Consider the following 19,620-nt stretch of genomic DNA (forward strand, 5'->3'; position numbering starts at 1 on the left):
AGATTGCATTGCATAACATTCCATCACCTTAGCCTTACTTATTACTTTGGATTTAGCATGAGGACATGCTATTGTTTAAGTGTGGGGAGGTTGATAAACCCATATTTTATGATATATTTTGTGCTTAATTTGAGTGATTTATTCAATCCTTTACCCACTCATTCATGTTAATTGCATGGTTTTACTTTCCCTTCCTTATTATGTGATGTATGTGAAAAACATGTTTCCTATGCTTTAAAATTAATTATTTTAATTACCTTTATTTCCGTTCGATGCCGTGATCAGTGTGTTGAGTAGTTTCAGATCTTCTAAGGTAGGAATGACTTAAAGGATGGAAAGGAAACATACAAAAATGGAAGGAAAGCACAAAACGGAGTCCTTGAAGAAACTGGCATCCACGCGATCGCATGGACGACGCGATCACGTGCCAAGCGCGAAGAAGCAGCGACGCGGCCGCATGACTGACGCGACCGCGTGCCTTAAGCAGAACACACATGACGCGGTCGCATGACTGACGCGATCGCGTGGCAAGAAAAGCCTCGAATGACGCGACCGCGTGACCCACACGGACGCGTGACAGAGGCCACGCACCAGAAATTACAGAAAATGCTCCCAGCAATTTCTGAAGCCCTTTTTGGCCCAAATCCAAGTCTAGAAGGCATAGACCAGAGGTTATGAAGTGAGGGAATGCATCCATTCAGGGAGAGCTCGCCAATTTTTACTTTCCATGAATTAGATTTAGTTTTGAGAGAGATTCTCTTTCTCTCTTTAGGATTAGGATTTAGATTTAGGATTTTTATTCACCTTCAGGATTATCTCTTTTGATCAGGTTCAATATTCCTTTTATTTACTTCTACAAGCTATTTTATGAATCCTTTAATGTTATAGATTACTCTTTTATTAATGTTATTTGAGGTATTTCAGTTTAATATTGATTTCTTTCATTTATGCTATTGTTGCTTTTACTCTGAAGACATTTTTATTCCAGTAGATTTACTTTTGGTTAAGAAATCAGTAACTCAGGAGTTATCAAACTCAATCATAATTGATAATTGTTATCTTTGTTAATTGAATTGAACTTCCATAATCCCAATCTTTTCTTAGGAAATAAATAGGATTCGAAGATCAAACCAATTAATCCCTTGACCTTCCTTTATCTTAGTAAAGGTTAACAGAGTGGAATTAAGATTCAACCATCATCATCATTGATAAGGATAGCTAGGATAGGATCTCTAATTTCTCATACCTTACCAAAAGTTTGTTTTATGGTATTCATTTATATTTTTTAATTGCCATTTAATTTACCCGCCATTAAATTACTCGTTCCTCATTCTTGAAACCCCAATTTTACAATCTCCATAACCAATAATAAGAACATACTTCCCTACAGTTCTTTGAGAAGACGACCCGAGGTTTAAATACTCGGTTATCAATTTTAAGGGGTTTGTTACTTGTGACAACCAAAATGTTTGCACGAAAGGGATTTTTGTTGGTTTAGAGACTATATCTACAACGCGACTGTTTTTATGATATTCTTTACTGGCAAAAATCCCAACGTCAGAACCTCAGGGATCACTTTCTTCTTGGCCACAACTTCATAGAAGTGGTCTTGATGGACCTTTAAGATGAATCTCTCCATCTCCCATGACTCAGTGGTGGAAGCAATTTCCTTCCCTTTCCTCTTTCTTGAGGTTTCTCTGGTCTTAGGTGCCACTGATGGTTATGGAAAAACAAAAAGCTATGCTTTTACCACACCAAACTTAAAATGTTTGCTCGTCCCCGAGCAAAAGAAGAAAGAAACAAGGAGAAGAAGAAGAAAAATGGAGGAGAGGGAGAGAGGTGTGTATTCGGCCAAGGGGAAGAAGAGAGGGTTGTGTTGTGTGAAAATGAAGAAGGAATGAGGGGTTTATATAGGAGTGGGGGGAGGTTTAGGGTTTGGCCATTAGGGTTGGGTTTGGGAGGGAAAAGAGTTTGAATTTTGGAGGTAGGTGGGGGGAAGAGAGGATGGATGTGAGTGGTGAAAAGGTGATGGGGAAGAGTGATTGAGGTGATCGGTGAGGAGTATTTGTGGAAGGGAGTTATGAAAAGGTGTGAAGAGGAGAGAAGAAAATGTGGGGATCCTGTTGGGTCTACAGATCCTGAGGGGATCCTGTGGGGTCAAGGACTTAACATCCCTGCTCTAATTAGGCGTGTAAAACGCCCTTAGCATGCATGTCTGGTGTTAAACGCCAGCTTGCTTCTTGTTTTTGGCATTAAATGCCCAAATGTAGCTTGTTTCTGGCATTTAACGCCACTTCCATGCTCTGTTCTGGCGTTAAACGCCAGTCTGGTGCTTGTTTCTGGCGTTTAACGCCAGCTTGATGCTTCTTTCTGGCGTTAAATGCCAGTTTGATGCTTCTTACTGGCGTATAAATGCCAGTAAGTTCTTCTTCCAGGGTGAGCTATTTTTAAAGCTGTTTTTCATTCTGTTTTTTTATTTTTCAGTAGTTTTTGTGACTCCACATGATCATCAACCTAACAAAAACATAAAATAACAATAAATAAAATTAAATAACATTGGGTTGCTTCCCAACAAGTGCTTCTTTAATGTCAATAGCTTGACAGTGAGCTCTCATGGAGCCTCATAGATGTTCAGAGCATTGTTGGGACCAACCAACACTAAACTTAGAGTTTGAATGTGGGGGTTCAACACCAAACTTAGAGTTTGACTGTGGGGGCCTTGGTTGACTCTGCAGTGAGAGAAGCTTTTCATGCTTACTCTCCATGGGTACAGAAGGAGATCCTTGAGTTTTAAACACAAGGTTGTCCTCATTCAGTTGAAGGACCAATTCTCCTCATTTCACATCAATCACAACTCTTGCTGTGGCTAGGAAGGGTCTTCCAAGGATGATGGATTCATCCTCATCCTTCCCAGTGTCTAGTATTACGAAATCAGCAGGGATGTAAAGGCCTTCAACCTTTACTAACACGTCCTCTACTTGTCCATAAGCCTGTTTTCTTGAGTTGTCTGCCATCTCTAAAGAGATTCTGGCAGTTTGCACCTGAAAGATCCCAAGTTTCTCCATTACAGAGAGTGGCATTAAGTTTATTCCTGACCCCAAGTCACACAGAGCCTTCTCAAAGGTCATGGTACCTATGTTACAGGGAATTAGGAATTTACCAGGATCCTGTTTCTTTTAAGGTAATATCTGCCTATCCAATGCATTTAGTTCATTGGTGAGCAAGGGAGGTTCATCTTCCCAAGTCTCATTACCAAATAGCTTGGCATTCAGCTTCATGATTGCACCAATGTACTTAGCAACTTGCTCTTCAGTAATGTCTTCATCCTCTTCAGAGGATGAATACTCATCAGAGCTCATGAAGGGCAGAAGGAGGTTCAATGGAATCTCTATAGTCTCTAGATGAGCCTCAGATTCCCATGGTTCCTCGAAGGGAAACTCCTTATTGGTCACTGAGTGTCCCAGGAGGTCTTCCTCACTAGGATTCACGTCCTCCTCCTCCTCTTTGGGTTCGGCCACACCAAGCAAGGTAATGGCCTTGCACTCTCTTTTTGGATTCTCTTCTGTATTGCTTGGGAGAGTACTAGGAGGGGTTTCAGTGACTCTTTTACTCAGCTGGCCCACTTGTGCCTCCAAATTTCTAATGGAGGACCTTGTTTCATTCATGAAACTTAGAGTGGCCTTAGATTGATTAGAGACTATATTTGCAAAGCTAGATGGGTTCTGCTCAGAATTATCTGTCTGTTGCTGAGTGGATGATGGAAAAGGTTTGCTATTGCTAAACCTGTTTCTTCCACCATTATTAAAGCCTTGTTGAGGCTTTTGTTGATCCTTCCATGAGAAATTTGGATGCTTTCTCCATGAGGGATTATAGGTATTCCCATAGGGTTCCCCCATGTAATTCACCTCTGCTATTGCAGGGTTCTCAGGATCATAAGCTTCTTCTTCAGAAGATGCCTCTTGAGTACTATTGGATGCAGCTTGCAATCCATTCAGACTCTGATAAATCATATTGACTTGCTGAGTCAATATTTTATTCTGAGCCAATATGGCATTCAGAGTATCAATTTCAAGAACTCCCTTCCTCTGAGGCATCCCATTACTCATAGGATTCCTTTCAGAAGTGTACATGAACTGGTTATTTGCAACCATGTCAATGAGTTCTTGAGCTTCTACAGGCGTTTTCTTTAGGTGAATGGATCCACCTGCAGAATGGTCCAATGACATCTTTGATAATTCAGACAGACCATCATAGAATATATCCAAGATGGTCCATTCTGAAAGCATGACAGAAGGACACTTTTTGGTCAATTGCTTATATCTCTCCCAAGCTTCATAGAGGGATTCACCTTCTTTCTGTTTGAAGGTTTGAACATCCACTCTAAGCTTGCTAAGCTTTTGAGGAGGAAAGAACTTGGCTAAGAAAGCCGTGACCAGCTTATCCCAAGAGTTCCGGCTATCTTTAGGTTGAGAGTCCAACCATATTCTAGCTCTGTCTCTTACAGCAAACGGGAAAAGCATAAGCCTGTAGACTGATGAGCGGATAATTTATACGCTTTTTGGCATTGTTTTTAGTATATTTTTAGTATATTTTAGTTAGTTTTTATTATGTTTTTATTAGTTTTTAAATAAAAATCACTCTTCTGGACTTTACTATGAGTTTGTGTATTTTTCTGTTATTTCAGGTATTTTCTGGCTGAAATTGAGGGACCTGAGCAAAAGTCTGATTCAGAGGCTGAAAAAGGAATGCAGATGCTGTTGGATTCTGACCTCCCTACACTCAAAATGGATTTTCTGGAGCTACAGAAGCCCAATTGGTGCGCTCTCAATTGCGTTGGAAAGTAGACATTCTGGGATTTCCAGCAATATATAATAGTCCATACTTTGCCCGAGATTTGATGGCCCAAATAGGCGTTCCAAGTCAGCTCAAGAATTCTGGCGTTTAACTCCAAAACTGGCACAAAAGCTGAAGTTAAACGCCCAAACTGGCACAAAAGCTGGCATTTAACTCCAAGAAAAGTCTTTACACGAAAATGCTTCAATGCGCAGCCCAAGCACACACCAAGTGGGACCGGAAGAAGATTTCTGCATTAATTACTGATTTCTGTAAACCCTAGGCTACTAGTTCTCTATAAAAAGGACCTTTTGCTATTGTATTTTCATACTTTGAATCTTTGAGAAGTCTTATGCTATCTTAGACACGTTTGGGGGCTGGCCTCACGGCCAGGCCTAGACCTTGTTCTTATATATACTCAACGGTGGAGTTTCTACACACCATAGATTAAGGTGTGGAGCTCTGCTGTTCCTCATGAATTAATGCAATTACTATTGTTTTTCTATTCAATTCACGCCTACTTCTTCTCTAAGATATCACTTGTTCTTCAACTTGATGAATGTGATGATCCGTGACACTCATCATTATTCTCACCTATGAACGTGTGCCTGACAACCACCTCCACTCTACCTTCGATTGAGTGTGTATCTCTTGGGTTTCTAATCTAAGATTGGAACCTTCGTGGTATAGGCTAGAATTATTGGCGGCCATTCTTGAGATCCGGAAAGTCTAAACCTTGTCTGTGGTATTCCGAGTAGGATCTGGGAAGGGATGACTGTGACGAGCTTCAAACTCGCGATTGTGGGGCGTGTGACATGTAACGACCCAATTTTCAGTACGCCTAGGACATACCATAAATTGAGTGCTACCAATTTGTCATCCTAATTATTATCTATTATTTATTATATGAGCCTGATTCGTTGTTAAAAGCGTAGTTAGTTAGCGAGGTACTTTTTTTTTTTTGAAAATATTTGGATTAATAGACGGAATCATTCATAATCAACTCACAGTTGATAACAGATAAAACAGTTATAAGCAACCACACATAAATACATCACAAGTAGCTAGCAACATTCAGTTATCCAGCCTTTATTAGAGTATAGACCTTTAGTTAGAACACCCCTAGGTATAGCTAGATAATAACTATATACATATACATACATACAACATCCCAGGTCCTGACCTGTTCAAGAGGTCCCTAAGCTGGCACCTAAGCTAGCCTAGACTCTATACTCACCTAGTCCCTCTAAACTACTAAAGCGAGGGAAAGTACGTTCTAAGTCTTCACAACTCAAGTCAGGTGGAACTTGTCATCAAAAGATAGAACATCATCTGCTACTCCTCTGCACGATCAGACTTTTCCACAGGACGTCTCTCTGGTACCTCATGAACTATCCACAAAATAGGAATCTCGTACATAGGATTTATGTTAAAGTGCGCATACGAAGGGGTGCAGACGTTGGCTGGTCTCACAGTATTTACATATAATTAGAGAACAATATTCACCCTAGACTCAAAAGACTATCTAAAGCAGAATCCTCTTCTTGCGAACGGTCATCAGCAAACTATGGTAAGGTACTCTTACTTCCATCTGAAGATGGGAAGGGAGAGAGAAGGGGTAAGAACTGGGGAGTTCTTAGTAGGGTCAGGGTTATTAGTTACGTTCATTAATTCTATGTTGTTTAGCACACTATTAGCAGAATACAAGGAAGCAGTAATTAGAAAACATAGATAAGTAGAGAATATAGAGAAAACAGATAGCAGAACACAAACAGAAGAATACAAGAAAATATCACAAGCGCAGAGAATGGAATACAAACAAGGAAAGCATACATTCATACCACAAACATAACAAAGGAAATGCGCAACCAAGTATGATGCATGTCTAGCCCTAGTGCAGGTAATGAGCTCATCTATCGGTTACTAACCCGCTCCCGACGTTATCCAGCAACCTCTGTCTGGATAAGGCTTTCCTATTAGCTATACCCATGTGTACAGGAAATAACCCTTCTGCCACCACAGGGTCCACTGCACGCAGGAAATAACACATCTGCCACTGCAGGGATGTACGCCGACACACCTTCTGTATACAGGAAATAACCCTTCTGCCACTACAGAAATGGAACAGGTGGTCACGGTACTTCTGTAGCAGGAAATAACCCCTCTGCCTTACAGAAATAAAATATGGATCTGTACCATAGGAAAGCGTTCTCAGTGATCACACCATTATCTATCTGACTGCCTCACTGCAGCAGATGATCATACAAGTATATCTGGAGTTGCCTTAACGCAACAAATGAATAAACACATCTCTTGGGTTGCCTCAAGCAACAAATAAATATCTCTTGGGTTTCCTCAAGCAACAAATCATCACATAATCATTCTCATTGTCATCATTCATCATCATTCTCATTATTCATCATCATTTTCACATTCTTATGCAGTACCTCTTTCTTTCTCTGTTCAATCATATTGTACAAACTTTACATCTTTCACTTTTACAACATCTTAATTCAAACCATTTCTCTTTATCACATTACTCTTTTCTCTTTGTCTATTTACTTTGCTCTGATTACTCTTTTCTCTGTATCCCTTTATTCTGCTCTGGTTACTCTATTCTCTTTGTTTCTTTACTCTGCTCTGATTTCTCTGTTTAACGTATGTATTTAAAGATTATGTAAATTTCGGTATGAATAGTTAGTTTGTCCCAAGTATAGGTTCATTAAGTCTATACTGAAACAGTTTAACTTTTCATATAATACCTAACCCTATTCGCAATTCCAGGACTAACTATGTTGCCCTAGTTCGTTCACTAGTCTCTGTCTGTTTTTCTGTCATTAAAACTTTACAGACTTTTTCTTCGATTTTTATCTTTTCTTCAACTTTTTATCTTTTATTTATCTTTGCCTCACTAATATGTTTTTACCACTCCCTAAGTGTTTTATGAAGGTAATTATGAGATTCTGAGTTTAAAGTTGTCTTTCTAAAGCTTTTACAGAAAACTGCATTTTTCGCATTATTTTATTATTTTTAATAAAATATTATTTTTAATTAAATATTATTATTTAATATTTTATTATTTTTTATTATTTTATCATTAAATTTTCAAAAATTAACTTACTTTTACTTTTAACCTTTAAAATTCACTTTTACCACCCTAACTTTCAAAAATTACTAAATAACCCCCCAAACACCAAATTAATTACTTCCTTGCCCTTTTATGAATCAAAAAGGTGTTCTTAATTGTTCTTCATCACACTCAAAGTGTTCTTCATGTTCTTCGTAAATTCTTCAGATTCTTTCTCTGTTTTTACCCGTTTATCAGTCTTTTCAGCAACCGATTTTTACCATAATTCATAATAAATTAGCAGCCAATAAAACCCCATATTTTCTACATGATTTCAACACAAATTGAACCTCAATTTAAGCCTAGGGTTTCATTTTTCCAGCTGCCCAAGAACATGAACTTTAAAGCTTGAATTTCATCAAATTTCATCAAAATTTCACCAAATTTTCACCAAGAATCAATCATATATGCAACCAATTTTTAGCACAGCCAATTTATACAACATTCACACAACTCAAATACAAATAATCAAGATTAATTTTGTGACACCCTACCTGGTTTTGCTGCTCCTAATTCGGTTAAACTTTCAGGTGGTCCTTAAGCACTTTTTCCTCCTAAATCACATCAAGAACAACTTTAAATCCAAAAACTCTCACCTGACCAAATCTCACTCAGTATGTTAGGAAGAGATATCTCACCTTATACTTACTGGAAATTCACGTTTCTTGGCCCTCAAGTCAAGTTAAGCATGATTCCTAAGGAAGAACATCAAGAAAACACATGTTTTGCATGGTTTTCCTTGAAAACCGAATTGAAATGGGAGGGAGACAGCAATCTCACCTTATTTCCAGCCTTGATAAGTCAGATGGTTATGTAGAGGGAGAAGAGAGGATCATTTTGGTGAAATCGGAGTTTTGATTTGAGTTTTGGTTCAGAAGAAATCAAGCTTTGAAGATTAAGTGTTCATGAAAGTTTCTCTCTTTTCTCTCTAGTTATTTTTGGCCAAAATGATGAAATGAGACAGCCTTTGAGGTCTTGGGGGTGTAAGGTGAGTTTTGATTGGTTGGCTTGGAGGTGGTTTAAAATAATATTAAAATATCTCTGGTGTACAACTACTAAAACTAGGTGTATTGGAACACTCGTAAAAACATCTCTAAAAATTATTTTCTGAGCTACTAGCATAAATGACACTAGTAACATATTTATTATGAGAATAGTACATGTATAATGAGGCCTTAGCATTGCTAAATTCATCAGAGAGTGTTGGTGCTAAGCTGCACCAGTAAACCGTAAACCCGGTTAAACCGATTTTCTATTTTTAACTAAAACTGACCAGGTAACCTTATAATATTATTCAAGAAGCTTATAATACTATTATAATGATAATATCATCCTATTATCTCTCTTCTCTCATAAATCGAGTCCGGTTTGTCAAACTGAGACTATTTACAAGAAACCAAATCAAAACTTCTAACCGATACGGTTCAAAAACCAGGTTCTTCGTGACCGCGTTATCGAGCTTGTCTCGGAAAAGGTTCTAACTTAAAGATGACATAATGACAATGAGGATTGAGATACTTTATGATATATCAAAGGTTTTCCCCTTACTGATCTTCCGGAGAAATCTGTACTTTCAGAAAAGATTTTGCGTTCTCGAAAACCGGGGTTGTTATATTCTACCCTCCTAAAGGAATATTTTGCCCTCAAAATTTCAGTTACCTGAGAATAGATGCGAGTAATCAGCTCTCATCTTATCTTTCAATTTCCAAGTGTGCTCTTCTTCTCCTCTTGGTTCCCATGCTACTTTGACTAAGCGAACAGTCTTGCCTCTTAGCTGCTTATCACTTCTTTCTACAATCTGAACTGGTGATGCTTGATATGTCAAATCATTTTATAACTGTACTGTTTCTGGTTATGAAACGTGACTATCATCGGGAACATATTTCTTAAGTTTCGAGACATAAAAAAAAACATCATGAAGGTTTGATAAATAAGGAGGAAGGGCTATTTGATAAGCTACTAGACCGACTCTTTTAAATATTTGGAAAGGTTCTATGTATCGTGGGTTAAGCTTCTTAGTCTTAAGGGCTCTACCTATTCTAGTAATCGAAGTTACATCTAGAAAGACATGATCTCCCTCACTAAACTCTAAGGGTCCACGTCTATTATCGGCATAGCTCTTTTGACGGCTCTGTGCGGTCTGTATCTTCTGGCGAATCCCCTTTATCTTCTCAGTAGTTTCTTGCACTAAGTCTGGACCTAAGACACTAGATTCTCCGTCATCATTCCAACACAATTGTGTCTGACATCTCCTTCTGTAGAGAGCTTCATATGGTGCCATTCCGATACTTTGTTGGTAACTGTTGTTGTAGACGAACTCGACCAATGGCAAATACCTATCCCAACTGCCCTGGTTATCCATCACACAAGATCTTAACATGTCTTCCAATGTCTGGATTGTTCACTCTGATTGTCCGTCTATCTGAGGATGGTATGCTGTACTCGTATGTAATTCTATTCCTAAAGCTTTCTGGAAAGCTCCCCAGAATCTGGAAGTAAACCTCAGATCTCGATCTGAAACAATTTACGAAGGTATCCCATGTAGTCGTATGTTTTCTTGAATATATAGCCGTGCTAGCCTTTCTAAAGTATAGTCAACTCGAATCGGAAGAAAATGTGTTGATTCTGTTAACCTGTCCACAATCACCCAAATAGCATCGTGTCCTGTTGAGGTCCTTGGCAATCCCGTGACAAAATCCATAGTGATCTGCTCCTATTTCCATTATGGTATTTCCAAGGGTTGCAGGGTTCCTGACGGTTTCTGGTGTTCCACCTTCACCTTCTGGCAGGTTAAACATTTTGAGACATAATCAGCTACCTCTTTCTTCAAGCCCGGCTACCAGAACATTTGTTTCAAATCCTTGATACATCTTTGTTACTCCAGGATGCATAGAAAATATACTTTGATGAGCTTCTGCTAGAATCCTTTGCCGCAAATCTCCAGAGCTAGGCACACAAATTCTGTTCTTATATCTCCAGAGGCTGCTACGATCTAGTCTTACAGCTTCTGGTTCCTCTACTTTCATCCGTCTCAGCATCGTCATCATTTCTGAATCCTGTGCTTGTGCTTGCTAAATCCTAATTTTAAAATCTGGTGTTATATGCAATTGGGCAAAACGGACTCCACTTGACGTCTCAGTCATAGCCAACTTAAGGTCCTCAAATTCCGCGAGTAACTTTTCTTCCTTTATCATCATCCAAGAGATATTCAAATTCTTCCTGCTCAAAGCGTCTGCCACCACGTTCGCTTTTCCTGGGTGATAACTTAACTTAAAATCATAGTTCTTCAGGAACTCCATCCACCTTCGCTGTCCAGAATTTGCACTTTGATAGCTTATCATATAACTTTCGAGTCCTCAGTGTCTGCAATACAGTCCTTAGATGCTCTTCATGCACTCTTTCTATCTTCGAATAGATGAGAATATCGTCTATAAAAACTACTACAAACTGATCAAGGTATGGACGGAAAATACGATTCATGTAATCCATGAAAATCGTAGGAGCATTAGTTAGTCCAAACGACGTAACCGTATACTCATAGTGACCATAACGATTTCTAAATACAGTCTTCGGTATATCTGATTCTTTCACTCGAATCTAGTGATAGCCCGATCGCAAATCAATCTTCGAAAACACAGTTGCACCTTTTAACTGATCCATCAAATCATCTATTCGTGGAAGTGGGTACTTGTTCTTGATAGTGACTTTATTTAACTGTCGGTAATCTACACAAAGTCACATTCCACCATCCTTCTTCTTTACTAGCAACACCGGAGCTCCCCAAGGTGATGCGCTAGGACGAATAAATTTTTTTCCAAGTAGCTCATCCAACTGCTTCTTCAACTCTGCAAGTTCCAGTGGTGACATCTGGTACGGTGCTATGTAAATCGGTCCGGTTCCAAGTACAAGTTCAATGCTGAATTCTATCTCTCGCTGAGGAGGAAACTCAGGTATGTCATTCGAAAAAATATCAGGAAATTCCTTCACCACTTGATTCGTTCTAAGCTTAGTTCACTATCATTCGAGCTAGCCGCTAATAGAACGTACCCCTCACAATCACTCCCATCTAATGCAACTCTTACAGAATTCTGATATGAAGTATGAGACAGAAATGGTTTAATATCTAAACTATCAGACGGAATAACAGCAGTTCTTTCATAGCAATCAAGAAAAACATGATACTTAGATAACCAATCTAACCCTAAAATAACTTCTAAACCACATAGAGGCAAACAGATTAGATCACGTATAAAAGTTCTGTTCCTAATAGTGAATGGTACTTGCAGGCACACTAAACTAGTCAAAGCATTTTGGGATGCAGGTGTATGGACAATCAGATCAAAGTTCAACTCAGAGAAATCTAGTCACGAGCAACAGTTAAAGAAACAAAGGAATGCGATGCACCCGAGTCATACAGTACAATTAGAAATCGATCTTTGACAATACACTGACCTTGGATCAGGGCGTCTGATTGCATAGCATCATCAGTAGTCATGGCAAACACTCGACCTTGTTGCTGGGTTCGCACTAGATTTTGAAAAAACTTTCTTGGGTACATCCTAGCTGTGTGTCCAGATTCCTCACAAGTAAAATAAGCGTTCGTTCCTTACAGCATCCAAATATAACATAACCATAACCATGGAGATCATAACAGCTATGAGGATAGCTGTGCCTCGCATCGATTCGTCATTCGGAACTCGATTAAACTATGTCTATTCGCAGTCATTAAGGTCCTATCTGCACCAAACAATCAACATTAAGGTGATCAGTCTTAATATTTCAAGTAAGGCACGAACATTCCCGAAATGAGCACTTATAGACATTCATGCTAAATGTATCTTAAAGATACCCTAATGGCGTGAGACACACAAGCAGAGTATGCAATGAAGCATAGTCAGTCCACTCCCCAGGCTCTACTGGGAAACGAATTGCTCTGATACCAAATTGTAATGACCCAATTTTCAGTACGCCTGAGACATACCAGAAATTGAGTGCTACCAATTTGTCATCCTAATTATTATCTATTATTTATTATATGAGCCTGATTCGTTGTTAAAAGCGTAGTTAGTTAGCGAGGTACTTTTTTTTTAAAACATTTAGATTAATAGACGGAATCATTCATAATCAACTCATAGCTGATAACAGATAAAACAGTTATAAGCAACCACGCATAAATACATCACAAGTAGCTAGCAACATTCAGTTATCCAGCCTTTATTAGAGTATAGACCTTTAGATAGAACACCCAAGGTATAGCTAGATAATAACTATATACATATACATACATACAACATCCCAGGTCCTGACCTATTCAAGAGGTCCCTAAGCTGGCACCTAGGCTAGCCTAGACTCTATACTCACCTAGTCCCTCTAAACTACTAAAGCGAGGGAAAGTACGTTCTAAGTCTTCACAACTCAAGTCAGGTGGAACGTCATCAAAAGATAGAACATCATCTGCTACTCCTCTGCACAATCAGACTTTTCCACAGGACGTCTCTCTGGTACCTCATGAAGTATCCACAAAATTGGAATCTCGTACACAGGATTTAGGTTAAAGTGCGCATACGAAGGGGTGCAGACGTTGGCTGGTCTCACAGTATTTACATATAATCAGAGAACGATATTCACCCTAGACTCAGAAGACTATCTATAGCAGAATCCTCTTCTTGCGAACGGTCATCAGTGAACTATGGTAAGGTACTCTTACTTCCATCTGAAGGAGGAAGGGAGAGAGAAGGGGTAAGAACTGGGGAGTTCTTAGTAGGGTCGGGGTAATTAGTTATGTTCATTAATTCTATGTTGTTTAGCAGACTATTAGCAGAATACAAGGAAGCAGTAATTAGAAAACATAGATAAGTAGAAAAAATAGAGAAAATAGATAGCAGAACACAAACAGAAGAATACAAGAAAATATCACAAGCGCAGAGAATGGAATACAAACAAGGAAAGCATACATTCATAGCACAAACATAACAAAGGAAATGCGCAACCAAGTATGATGCATGTCTAGCCCTAGTGCAGGTAATGAGCTCATCTGTCGGTTACTAACCCGCTCCTGACGTTATCCAGCAACCTCTGTCTGGATAAGGCTTTCCTATTAGCTATACCCATGTGTACAGGAAATAACCCTTCTACCACCACAGGGTCCACTGTACGCAGAAAATAACACATCTGCCACTGCAGGGATGTATGCCGACACACCTTCTGTATACAGGAAATAACCCCTCTGCCACTACAGAAATAGAACAGGTGGTCACGGTACTTCTGTAGCACGAAATAAACCCTCTGCCTTACAGAAATAAAATATGGATCTGTACCGTAGAAAAGCGTTCTCAGTGATCACACCATTATCTATCTGACTGCCTCACAGTAGCAGATGATCATACAAGTATATCTGGAGTTGCCTTAAATCAACAAATGAATAAACACATCTCTTGGGTTGCCTCAAGCAACAATTAAATATCTCTTGGGTTGCCTCAAGCAACAAATCATCACATAATCATTCTCATTATCATCATTCATCATCATTCTCATTATTCATCATCATTTTCACATTCTTATGCAGTACCTCTTTCTTTCTCTGTTCAATCATATTGTACAAACTTTACATCTTTCACTTTTACAACATCTTAATTCAAACCATTTCTCTTTATCACATTACTCTTTTCTCTTTGTCTTTTTACTTTGCTCTGATTACTCTTTTCTCTGTATCCCTTTATTCTGCTCTGGTTACTCTGTTCTCTGTGTTTCTTTACTCTGCTCTGATTTCTCTGTTTAACGTATGTATTTAAAGCTTATGTAAATTTCGGTATGAATAGTTAGTTTGTCCCAAGTATAGGTTCATTAAGTCTATACTGAAACAGTTTAACTTTTCATATAATACCTAACCCTATTTGCAATTCCAGGACTAACTATGTTGCCCTAGTTCGTTCACTAGTCTCTGTCTGTTTTTCTGTCATTAAAACTTTACAGACTTTTTCTTCGATTTTTATCTTTTCTTCAACTTTTTATCTTTTATTTATCTTTGCCTCACTAATATGTTTTTACCACTCCCTAAGTGTTTTATGAAGGTAATTATGAGATTCTGAGTTTAAAGTTGTCTTTCTAAAGCTTTTACAGAAAACTGCCTTTTCCGTATTATTTTATTATTTTTAATAAAATATTATTTTTAATTAAATATTATTATTTAATATTTTATTATTTTTATTATTTTATCATTAAATTTTCGAAAATTAACTTACTTTTACTTTTAACCTTTAAAATTCACTTTTTACCACTCGTAACTTTTAATATTTCTACTTTTACCACCCTAACTTTCAGAAATTACTAAATAACCCCCCAAACACCAAATTAATTACTTCCTTGCCCTTTTATGAATCAAAAAGGTGTTCTTAATTGTTCTTCATCACACTCAAAGTGTTCTTCATGTTCTTCGTAAATTCTTCAAATTCTTTCTCTGTTTTTACCCGTTTATCAGTCTTTTCAGCAACCGATTTTTACCATAATTCATAATAAATTAGAAGCCACTAAAACCCCATATTTTCTACATGATTTCAACACAAATTGAACCTCAATTTAAGCCTAGGGTTTCGTTTTTCCAGCTGCCCAAGAACATGAACTTTAAAGCTTGAATTTCATCAAATTTCATCAAAATTTCACCAAATTTTCACCAAGAATCAATCATATATGTGATGACAAGTCATCCTAGCCTATTTTAGCTAGTCTTTTTCTTTTGTTTTCATTAGAATTATGCACTTTCTTAAGCTACAAGCAAGCTAATTGAGTAGATTTTCATGTTTCCCTTGATTGAACCAACCATATAAGAATTTATGCCATTTCATGAGGTTTTATGCTATATTTGTTGCATATTATGAAAGAATGAATATCTCATGATTTTGAGCATAGCTTTGATGAGTTTGGTTGATTAATGATAGGTGAAGAAAGCTTGGAGAAAGGTTGAAGCAAAGAGGAATGGGTAGAAGTGAATAGAGGACAATGGAATAAGTGAAATTGAACCAGGAGGCATGAAGTTAGCCCCAACGTTAGCCCCCTAACTTGGAGGCTAACGTTAGGCATGAAGAGTACTCCCTGGGCTCCCCACGTTTGAGCCAACGTTAGCCCCCTAACTTGAAGGCTAACGTTGGCAAGAGAAACTTCTTCCCTGGGCACCAACGTTTGCGCCAACGTTAGACCCCTAACTTGGGGGCTAACGTTGGCACATGAACATTCAAGGAAGAGGCATGAAGTTAGCCCCAACGTTAGCCCCCTAACTTGGAGGCTAACGTTGGAACTTGAGAGTTTCTCCCCTGGGCACCAACGTTTGCGCCAACGTTAGCCCCCTAACTTGGAGGCTAACGTTGGCACATAAATTACAAAAGGGGAAGGGCCAACGTTTGCGCCAACGTTAGCCCCCTAACTTGGAGGCTAACGTTGGCGCCACTAGCATATAAGCAAGGCCAACGTTAGGGTCAAAGTTAGACCCCTAACGTTGGCACCAACGTGCATACCAGTAAATTTTGCTTGCTGCTATGAAAAGTTGGAGCCAAAGTTAGACCCCTAACTTTGGCTCAAACTTTAGGTCCAACTATGGCTAACTTCAAAACCGGTTCAATTGGTTCACTTTGGTTCTTCTTCAAACTTCAAGAGCAATCAACCAAGGCCTCTTTCAACCCAATTCCACCAAGAACAAAGGCCCAACTCAAGGCTTGAAGATCATTTTGGAAAGTGTATAAATAGGATAGAATTCAAGTTATTCGGGGAGCTTTCCTTTTAGAATTTTCATAATAGTTTTCGGAGAGCTTTTGAACTTGAGTGAACTTTAATTTCTTGTTTTCATTGCTTTCAATTTCATTTACATTTGTCTTGGATCTTGGATTGGAGAATTGAAGAAATTCTGTTTCAATTTCAATCTTGGATCTCTCTGCTTTCTTTACTGTTAATTGAATTTAATTTCCGGTTCATTGCTCTTCATCTATTCTCTTTGCAATTTACAATTCTCTTGCAATTGTTCTTGTTGGATCTAGGAAGGCATTGAGATCTAGACTTGGTTTTCTAGTCTCTGGGTCCTGAGATCTAAATTTCCCATTTCAATTCCCTGTTTACTGCTTTCTATGTTCATTTACTTTTCTGCTTCATATCCGGTTCAATCCCAATTCCCTTTTCCTCTTCTGTTTGATGCAATTTAATTTTTCCTTGTTTAATTTCTGCAAATCCACATCCCAATCCCCTTTACATTTCAAGCAATTTACATTCCTTGCACTTTAAGATTCAAGCAATTTACATTTCTTGCACTTTAAGTTTTTGCCATTTAATTTCTTGTTCTTTAAGTTTCAGCAATTTATTTCTTGTTCTCTTTACTTCAATGCAATTTAATTCTGCAAGTCACAAAACCATCAACCAAATCTTGATTCGCTTGACTAAATCAACCACTAAACTAAAATTGCTCAATCCTTCAATCCCTGTGGGATCGACCTCACTCCCGTGAGTTTTTATTACTTGATACGACCCGGTACACTTGCCGGTTAGTTTTGGTTGTTTTGGGAGAGATTTATATTTCCTCCAAAATATCTCATCAATATGCAACCAATTTTTAGCACAGCCAATTTATACAACATTCACACAACTCAAATACAAATAATCAAGATTAATTTCGTGACACCCTACCTGGTTTTGCTGCTCCTAATTCGGTTAAACTTTCAGGTGGTCCTTAAGCACGTTTTCCTCCTAAATCACATCAAGAACAACTTTAAATCCAAAAACTCTCAACTGACCAAATCTCACTCAGTATGTTAGGAAGAGATATCTCACCTTAGACTTAGTGGAAATTTACCTTTCTTGGCCCTCAAGTCAAGTTAAGCATGATTCCTAAGGAAGAACATCAAGAAAACACATGTTTTGCATGGTTTTCCTTGAAAACCGAATTGAAATGGGAGGGAGACAGAAATCTCACCTTATTTCCAGCCTTGATAAGTCACATGGTTATGTAGAGGAAGAAGAGAGGATCATTTTGGTGAAATCGGAGTTTTGATTTGAGTTTTGGTTCAGAAGAAATCAAGCTTTGAAGATTAAGTGTTCATGAAAGTTTCTCTCTTTTCTCTCTTGTTATTTTCGGTCAAAATGATGAAATGAGACAGCCTTGGAGGTTTTGGGGGTGTAAGGTGAGTTGTGATTGGTTGGCTTGGAGGTGGATTAAAATAATATTAAAATATCTCTGGTGTACAACTACTAAAACTAGGTGTATCGGAACACTCGTAAAAACATCTCTAAAAATTATTTTCTGAGCTACTAGCATAAATGACACTAGTAAAATATTTATTATGAGAATAGTACATGTATAATGAGGCCTTAGCATTGCTAAATTATTCAGAGAGTGTTGGTGCTAAGCTGCACCAGTAAACCGTAAACCCGCTTAAACCGATTTTCTGTTTTTAACTAAAACTGACCAGGTAACCTTATAATATTTTTCAAGAAGCTTCTAATACTAATATAATGATAATATCATCCTATTATCTCTCTTCTCTCATAAATCGAGTCCGGTTCGTCAAACTGAGACTATTTACAAAAAACCAAATAAAAACTTCTAACCGATACGGTTCAAAAACCAGGTTCTTCGTGACCGCATTATCGAGCTTGTCTCGGAAAAGCTTCTAACTTAAAGATGACATAATGACAATGAGGATTGAGATACTTGATGATATATCAAAGGTTTTTCCCTTACTGATCTTCCGGAGAAATCCGTACTTTTAGAAAAGATTTCGCGTTCTCGAAAACCGGGGTTGTTACATGACAGACGCAAAAGGATCAATGGATCATATTCCGACATGATCGAGAACCGACAGCTGATTAGCCAATGTTGTGACAGAGCATCAGGACCATTTTCACTAAGAGGACGGGATGTAGCCATTGACAACGGTGATGCCCAACATAAAGCTTGCCATGAAAAGGACTATGAATGATTGGAAGAAGGCAATAGGAAAGCAGAGGTTCAAGGGGAACAAAGCATCTTCATACGCTTATCTGAAATCCACCAATGAATTACATAAGTATCTCTATCTTTATTTTATGTTTATTTTCATCACCTTAAACTCCATAACCATTTGAATCCGCCTGACTGAGATTTACAACTTGACCATAGCTTGCTTTAAGCCGACAATCTCCGTGGGATCGACCCTTACTCACGTTAGGTTTATTACTTGGACGACCCAGTGCACTTGCTGGTTAGTTGTGCAGAGTTGTGACAAAGTGTGATTCACGTTTGAGAGCTCTAAGTCCTTTGGCACCATTGTTGATGATCACAATTTCGTGCACCAAGTTTTTGGCGCCGTTGCCGGGGATGGTTCGAGTTTGGACAACTGACGGTTCATCTTGTTGCTTAGATTAGGTATCTTTTCTTCATAATTTTTAAGAATGAATTCTAGAGTTTCAAGGTGATGTTCCCACCATCACAAAAGCTGATTGATTCTCATCAATTTAGCTATTGAATGTAATGTCCTGCTGAAGCTTGGCCAAACATGTCTAATCCTTTTTAGACTGAAGCTTTAGACTAACATTGCATGATTCCTGGAATTCTTATTAAAAGTTTTGATTCTCTTTATTTTCTTTTTCATATATGTTTCGAAAATCACAAAAAAATTTATAAAACCATAAAAATAAAAAAATAT

At 38.2% G+C, this 19,620-nt stretch overlaps 1 non-coding gene across 1 annotated transcript; it reads left to right on the forward strand.

Annotated features, from left to right (window-relative positions):
- Window positions 1–4,280: 4,280 nt before the first annotated feature.
- On the forward strand, window positions 4,281–4,388 carry LOC112780209 (small nucleolar RNA R71). The gene has a single exon (XR_003191061.1). It is a non-coding gene; the product is annotated as a small nucleolar RNA R71 (small nucleolar RNA).
- The last annotated feature ends 15,232 nt before the right edge of the window (window positions 4,389–19,620 follow it).

This window comes from Arachis hypogaea, chromosome 19 (genome assembly GCF_003086295.3).
Source record: "Arachis hypogaea cultivar Tifrunner chromosome 19, arahy.Tifrunner.gnm2.J5K5, whole genome shotgun sequence".
NCBI classification, from domain to species: Eukaryota; Viridiplantae; Streptophyta; class Magnoliopsida; order Fabales; family Fabaceae; genus Arachis; species Arachis hypogaea.